This window comes from Callorhinchus milii, unplaced genomic scaffold (assembly GCF_018977255.1).
Source record: "Callorhinchus milii isolate IMCB2004 unplaced genomic scaffold, IMCB_Cmil_1.0 Scaffold1, whole genome shotgun sequence".
NCBI classification, from domain to species: domain Eukaryota; kingdom Metazoa; phylum Chordata; class Chondrichthyes; order Chimaeriformes; family Callorhinchidae; genus Callorhinchus; species Callorhinchus milii.
The window spans coordinates 7,236,792-7,243,756 of NW_024704742.1; the positions used below are offsets into that span (position 1 = coordinate 7,236,792).

The 6,965-nt window shown below is 40.9% G+C and overlaps 1 non-coding gene across 1 annotated transcript; it reads left to right on the top strand.

The window, feature by feature from the left end:
• The first annotated feature begins 6,669 nt into the window (after positions 1-6,669).
• Positions 6,670-6,746, top strand: trnag-ccc. The gene has a single exon. It is a non-coding gene; the product is annotated as a tRNA-Gly (tRNA).
• The last annotated feature ends 219 nt before the right edge of the window (positions 6,747-6,965 follow it).

Here is a 6,965-nt window from a genome sequence, read left to right on the forward strand (position 1 = left end):
GTGCATTCGCCTACAAATACACAGTCCTTGCACTTTATAGAAAACACCAAAGCGCTTTGAAATATTTCAACAGGTTAAGATACTAAATAAAATGCGAGGATTATTTCAAACCCAATACCAAACAAAATTATAGCGTCTTTCAACGTCTCAAGACGCTGGACAGTCAGGGATCTGGACCCGAACAGAGGAGCTGGGAATCAGGGAGGGTGGAGGGCAGGCAGGGTAGGAGGATGGCTGAAGGTGCGCCCGAAGAGGAGGGTCTTGAGACGTGCCTTGAAGAAGGCAAAGGAGGGAGCGAGGCAAAAGGTCTATGCGATGGAGTTCCAAGGGGTGGGGGTAGAGAGGCTGAAGGTGGGGCAGGCCGAGCAGGGGACAGGCCGGAGCCTCCTGAGCGGAGGGAGCGGGCAGGTTGATGTGGGTTAAGAAGGTCACAGAGGTTGGAAGGAGCAAGGCTATCCCTTTCACACTGCACACACAATAATAATAATAATTCTTCATCCAGAACTATTCATAATCAGCAGCCACTGTCCAACAGCTCAGAATGACAATGGCTATAATCCTTGCATTTGACATTGCGTTCGATCTTGTTGTCGAGATACCTCAAAGCGCTGCACAGGAGTGACTGTAAAGTGCTGGAACTGGGTGTATTTTGTGAGCAAAAATATCCACAGACCTGCAATTGCAGAATAAATAGCGGTCACACAACCTTCAGGATTTCAGAGGCATGTTTTTGCCTTTTGTGCTTCTTCAGAATCCAAACAAATTCTTATTTTTTGGACCTCTCATGGAAACTGAGTCATATTATTTTCCACTTGTCAGTATATTTCTTTGCACTTTGGCAGGATGTACTAATAATGAAAAGCACAGGCAGACTTGGAGTTAGTTCACTTGCCATTTAGAAAATTGGAAGTTACACTCACAGTCCAAGTTGTTGTTCATTTTAATTTCTCATTCCATGGGGCGGATTGCCTAGATATAGATTGGCCAAGGACTAGATGATCTACACAAATCTATACCTATATCAGAACTGCAAATCAGTTCGCAAATTTCCTAAAAGATGGTTCTGCAGTCTATTACACAAAGTATTAATATTTAATGCATCATATTGTATGTATTAATATATGTTACATTGGGTGTATTTATTTATTTGGCTGCACATAAATATAGATTGCCTTCATAATACCCAATATGCGATCTGGAGAGGAATATGATACTCTCGCCCTAGTCAGAAGGTTGTGGATTCAAGACCAATGTCAGGGCTTGGAACTCATATAGTTCTAGGGCTCAAGTGACACTCCAATGCAGTGCTTGGGGTATGCATCGTTGTTGGAGGTGCCATCCTTCATATGAGATATCAAACTGAGGCCTGTCTGCCTGTTCAGGTGAATGTTAAAGATCCCATGGACCGATTCAAAAAGAGAAGGGAGTTTTCAACCGGTGTCCTGGCCAATAATCTCCCAAACTAAAATTGAATTAAACTGGTTCAGAGAAAGAAAATTGAATAATAATAATCCTTGCATTTGCTATGGTGCCTTATCACATCATCAAGCCGTCTCAAAGCACTTCACAGGATATACTGTAAAGTGGTTTCTGTATTTTGTGGGCGAAATGTGCTGTCTGTGGGGCCAATTTTATTTGGGGAAATTGTTGGGCAGGACACCGGGAGAAACTCCCTTCTCTTTTTGAATAATGCCATGGATCTTTAACATCCGTTTGAACAGGTAGATGAAACCTTGGTTTAAAATTTCATCTAAAAGACAGCACCTCAGACATTGCAACACCCTCCCAGTACTGCATTGGAGTGTCATCTTAGACTATGTGATTCCAGGTCCCGATGTGGAGCTTGAACCTACAACCATCTGTCTGCAGAGGCGAGAGTGCTACCACTGACCCAGGTTGTCACACAAAAATTGAAAGAGAAATACTAGCGGAAACAATGAACTCTAAAGAATTTAACTTTTTGATTGAATTATTATTATTTCTCATGTTGAGGATTACAGAACCTTTCGTTTCACAAGATCAGTTTAGAAGAAGAAGGCTCTTCAGTCCTTGGGCAAGGTACTAAAGGATATCTTCCATACTATAAAATCTACCATTCTCCCATTATTTAACAGTCCTTGCGTAATCTCCTCCATGGCTCATCTTTCATTACTCTGCACAACTTCTAATGACAGTGTTTTAGAGAGTGTCTGGTTATCGAGTGCCACTCACAGTGAAACGCTGTTTGAATAGCTTTCAACAACAACAATATAGAGTGTACTGTATGACACTCGTTATACATAACACTCTCCTTGTATGGCTTCCGAGACAGCTTTTGCGATGTAACATTTTTCAATATCCATGTCGGGCAGGATTAACAATAATTGCATTCGTGACGAGAAAGATTTTGTCCGATGTAAGAACAATTTGTGAATACAAACCCGTGAAGCTTCGAGACTGATAACGTAACAATAGCGCAATTGATGGAATAAATGTAAGCTGTAACAAAAGCAGTACAAAACAGCAGCGTCGGAAACAATCGGCCAAAAATGCAAGCAGATTTCAGTCTTGTGTTGTTTGTTGTGCGAGTGTGCTGTTGGACGCGCATGAACATATTGTGTCTCATCAGGAAATTTAAATAATTAAGAATGGAGCCTTTAGATACAGTCTGCTGGATACAATGCATGGCTAACACGACAATGCCTGAACGGGCTCAAGCTGCTGGTAAGTGTGGACTCCAAGCTGAAATGCACTTTGTTATTCAACAGAAAACTTCTCACCCGATGGGGTAGCTATTGTTTAGGCCTTTGAGCCCCATGCGCAGTTTACAAAGCAAAGTTTTTTTTAAAACACCAAAAAAACATTGCAGGGCTGTGAAGTCCAATTAGGATTTGTAAAATTGCAGAAGAGCTATTTCAAGCTGTAGCTAACAAATACAACTAAAGCCTCATACTTGGTGGAGCTGTTGCTAAGCTGTAATAGACCCTTATTGATTGTTAAGTTAATGGAACTCGACATTTCCAATAGCAGGTGGTAGTGGCTTTACAGCTGGCAATGGAAAGTCACCTGCTGCACCAAGTTGGCATTTTTCCCCTGTGCCGTGGTCTAGGGATCTGCACCAGGCTTTGCGCATTCTGTCGAGCATTTTACTCAGGTGCTGACAAGCTGCTGCAAGCAATAGGGCCACCTACAAAGTTTGGAGGTCCTCTTTGTCGAAGCTGCTTGCCTTCATATTTTTATTTTATGCGTTTCGCCCACAAAATAAAAAAAAATCAATTCAATTTACAGTATATCCTGTGAAGCTCTTTGGAGAAGTCTCGAAGATGTGATAAGGCGCTATATCAAATGCAAGGATTATCATTATTATTGTTATTTTTATATTCTGTGAAGCGCTTCGAGACATCTCAAAGATGTAATAAGGTGCTATATCAAATGCAATAATTATTATTATTATATTCTGTGAAGCACTTTGAGATATCTCAAAAGACAATGATAAGGAGCTATATCAAATGCAGAGATTATTATTATTATTATTATTATTATACTCAAGACAGGACTCTATATCCACTCCGGCTCTTGGGAGGCACACAACATTTTGTAAGCAACAAGATGTGGCTAGGGTAGCATTGGCTAGAACACTGGAACATTATCCTTAAAAGGGAAAAACTATTGATGCTGAGTTGGTATAACCACAGGTCTGCACCTTGTTGACAGCCTCCTATCCCAGCTGGAGCTCCCCATTGTTGCTCATCAGAATTGGATGCCTGCTGCTTATGTGGTTTTATAACTACTGTCAAGCAGAGATCCGAATTGCTGCTGGGGATAACATCTCCCCATCTGTCACCAGTGCGAAATCCATTTACAATGCGGTCATAAAAGTCCTCTCCTATTCTCGTATACAACAACAACAGATTACACTTGTATAGCGCCCTTCACGTCGGAAAAAGGTGTCCCGGGGCTATAACCATTAGATTCTATAACCGTTATTGACTGTTTAATTAAACGCTGAATGTTTGGGGTTTGTAAGATCTGAAATTCTATTGCTCTCTGGCCTCTCTCAAAATATTTTACCTCTTGTGATGGGTCAACCCGGCTCAGTTGGTAGCATAACTCGTCTTGGAGTTGGAACCATAGAGCCATAGAAATTTACAGCACAGAAGAAGAAGGTCGTGAATTCAAGTCTGGTGTGTGCTTTGATTGAGACGTTAGAACGAGGTTCAATTTGCCTGACCAAGCTGACGTTGAAGATCCCGTGGCATTATTTGAAAAGAGAAGGGAATCTCTCCCGGCGTTCTGAAGGCCAACAATCCCAAAAGAAAATTGGTCATTACTCCATGGCTGATGTGGGGGCATTGCAGTACTCAAATCGGCTGCCGCATTCTTCCACAAAATGCTTACAGGCTTTGGGACATCTTGCCAACATAAGGCATTGTATCAAATGCAAGGATTTTTATTTATTTTATTTACTCCTTTTTTTTCCACTGGGATATTTTCCACAGATATCCTTCAGTACCTTGCCCATGTCAGCCACACATGTGCCCCGCCAAGAGGGGTAATAATCATTGCATCAAAAAAAGTTGATCAATCAATCCACGACTGTTTGTGGGACGCTGCTGTATATAATTGGCTGCCGAGTTTCGCCCACGAAATACAGTCAATTCACTTTACAGTATATTCTGTGGAGCATTTTGAGACGTCTCGAAGACATGATAAGGCACTATATCAAATGAGAGGATTATTATTATTATCATTATTAGTGGCCCTCAATAGCATGAGATTTGGCTGATTTTATTCCTCTTCCCCAGCCACTAAAACTGATCAGAATGAAACCAAAGCACTTGATGCTGTCATGGGATGGCAGTAGGATGGTTTTTCCTTCAGGATGAGATCGGTTGGGATGAAGGGTCTTTATCCGTATCACTCTTGTGAAGGTAGATCTTAGTGGTTGGAAAGCCTCTAATCTGTGTTTGTGATGGTGATACACAATGATAATACTTGCATTTGACATAGCGCTTTTCACGTCTTCTCGACGTCTCAAAGCACTTCACAGAATATACTGCAAAGTGAATTGAACTGTATATTTGTGGGCGAAACGCGGCAGTCAATTGCACACAATGGGTCAAATGGCCTTTTTGTCTGTGCTGTTAAATAAAAATCACTGGGCTGAGATCAACTAACTCAGCAACAGACTAAGAAGAGAGTCTGAGACCCTTCCAAATTGTAAGGACTGAGAAGCCTGAATTCTGCAGTTTATTTCCGTTAAAAAAAGGTCTGTTAAAAAGTCTGCAAGCTTTCCAAATTGTAAGGACAGAGGAGCCTGATTTCATGCAGTTTATTTCTATTTGTGTATCTCCATGGAAGTTCAACCCTCCTTTCCCCCGCGAGTTATTACAGCTGTTATTACAATAATAATATAATAATATTTTAGCTGTGTTACGGACACACACAGATGGGACAGGGTATCTACATTAGACAATCATCACTGCCAAAGAATAATTTTGTCACTTGGTTTTTAATGTGAGTGTAAACTGTGTCCCTTGAATCTCAAAGGAATAACAAAACATTGCTGAGATTTCGAGAGGTGTGAAGGAAACACCAATCAAGACAGCCCTAATCCCTTATTCTGGTTTCCACCGATGCTTAATTTCTCTCTGCAGTCAATGATACTTCGCACCTCGGTTCAGTATTCTATAAACCATGGGAACCAGTCAAAGCAATTAGCAAAGTGACAAGTGAACTACGTGTTAGATCACAATCATGTGCTGAAAGCTTTCTCTGCTAAAGTGCATAATATTTATTGAATTGTTACCATCCGCAACTAACGTGTCACAGGATAATGGGACTGAAGGGTTCCCAGCTTAATCTTTTAAACATTTATTGATAGCATGCTCTTACCTACAAAATTGGGTTCAAAAGAGATCGCTATGTTTTCATCTTTTGAAACTGTGGCAATTCGCATTGGAAGGGCATTAGATATAAAATAAAACCAATTGACAAAAAAAGATCCATACCTGAGCAGAGAACAACAATTGATTCAGTGAAGGCAAATTGAATTCTAGATATTCTAAATAGGGATATAGAATTTAAAACCGAAGAGGTAATGCTAAACTTATATAAATCGTTAGGTGGACTGCAATTAGAATATGAGTCCACTTTTGGTCACTCCACTTTAGGAAAAACGAACTAGATAAATACCTGGAAACAAACATCCAGCACCTTGGGACGTCCTCCCAATGTGAAAGGCGTTTTTCAAATGTAATTTTGTTTTGTATTGTATTGTATTGCAAACAACAGGGCATGGGAAAAGGGCAAGTAAATGGAACTGAAAGGATTGATCTTAAAAGAGCCAGCACAGACACAATGGTCCGAATGGCCCACTTCTGTGCTATAAATTTCTATGGTTCTACAGCTGAGTTGCTGACAAAGATCTTTACTCCTGAGTTTGAAGCTGCACTGGAGAGCAAATTCTAAATCTGTCTGTCCATCAATTTCTCAGTTGTCTGTCTGTCCATCTATCCACCCACAATTGTATCTCTATCAATTCATCTTTGTCTACCTCCCTGTCCTTTGTCCATCTGTTTGTTCATCCATTCACCCATCCTTTCATCCATTCACCTAGCCATCCATCTAGCTCAGTTGGCATCACTCAGAAGAAGATTGGAGGTTCAAACCCCATTTCAGGTCTTTGAGTTCGTAGTCCTGCAGCTCAGTGGTTAGAGCACTTGCCTCCCAAGCGAGAGACCTGGGTTCAATTCCCGGCAGGGAAAAATGTTGGACAAATTTCCTTACTCCTCACATCTCAGTTAACCGAGCAGTAAGTAGGAACCCAGTTGTTAGTTGATTGGCTGATCCCTTTTCCAGGGATAATATTCGCTTCAAAAAAATTAAAAGAATAATAAATTGGTGACTCAATCCACGACTGTTGTGGGTCACTGCTGTACGCAATTGGCTGCCGTGTTTTGCCCACAAAATATAGTCAATTCACT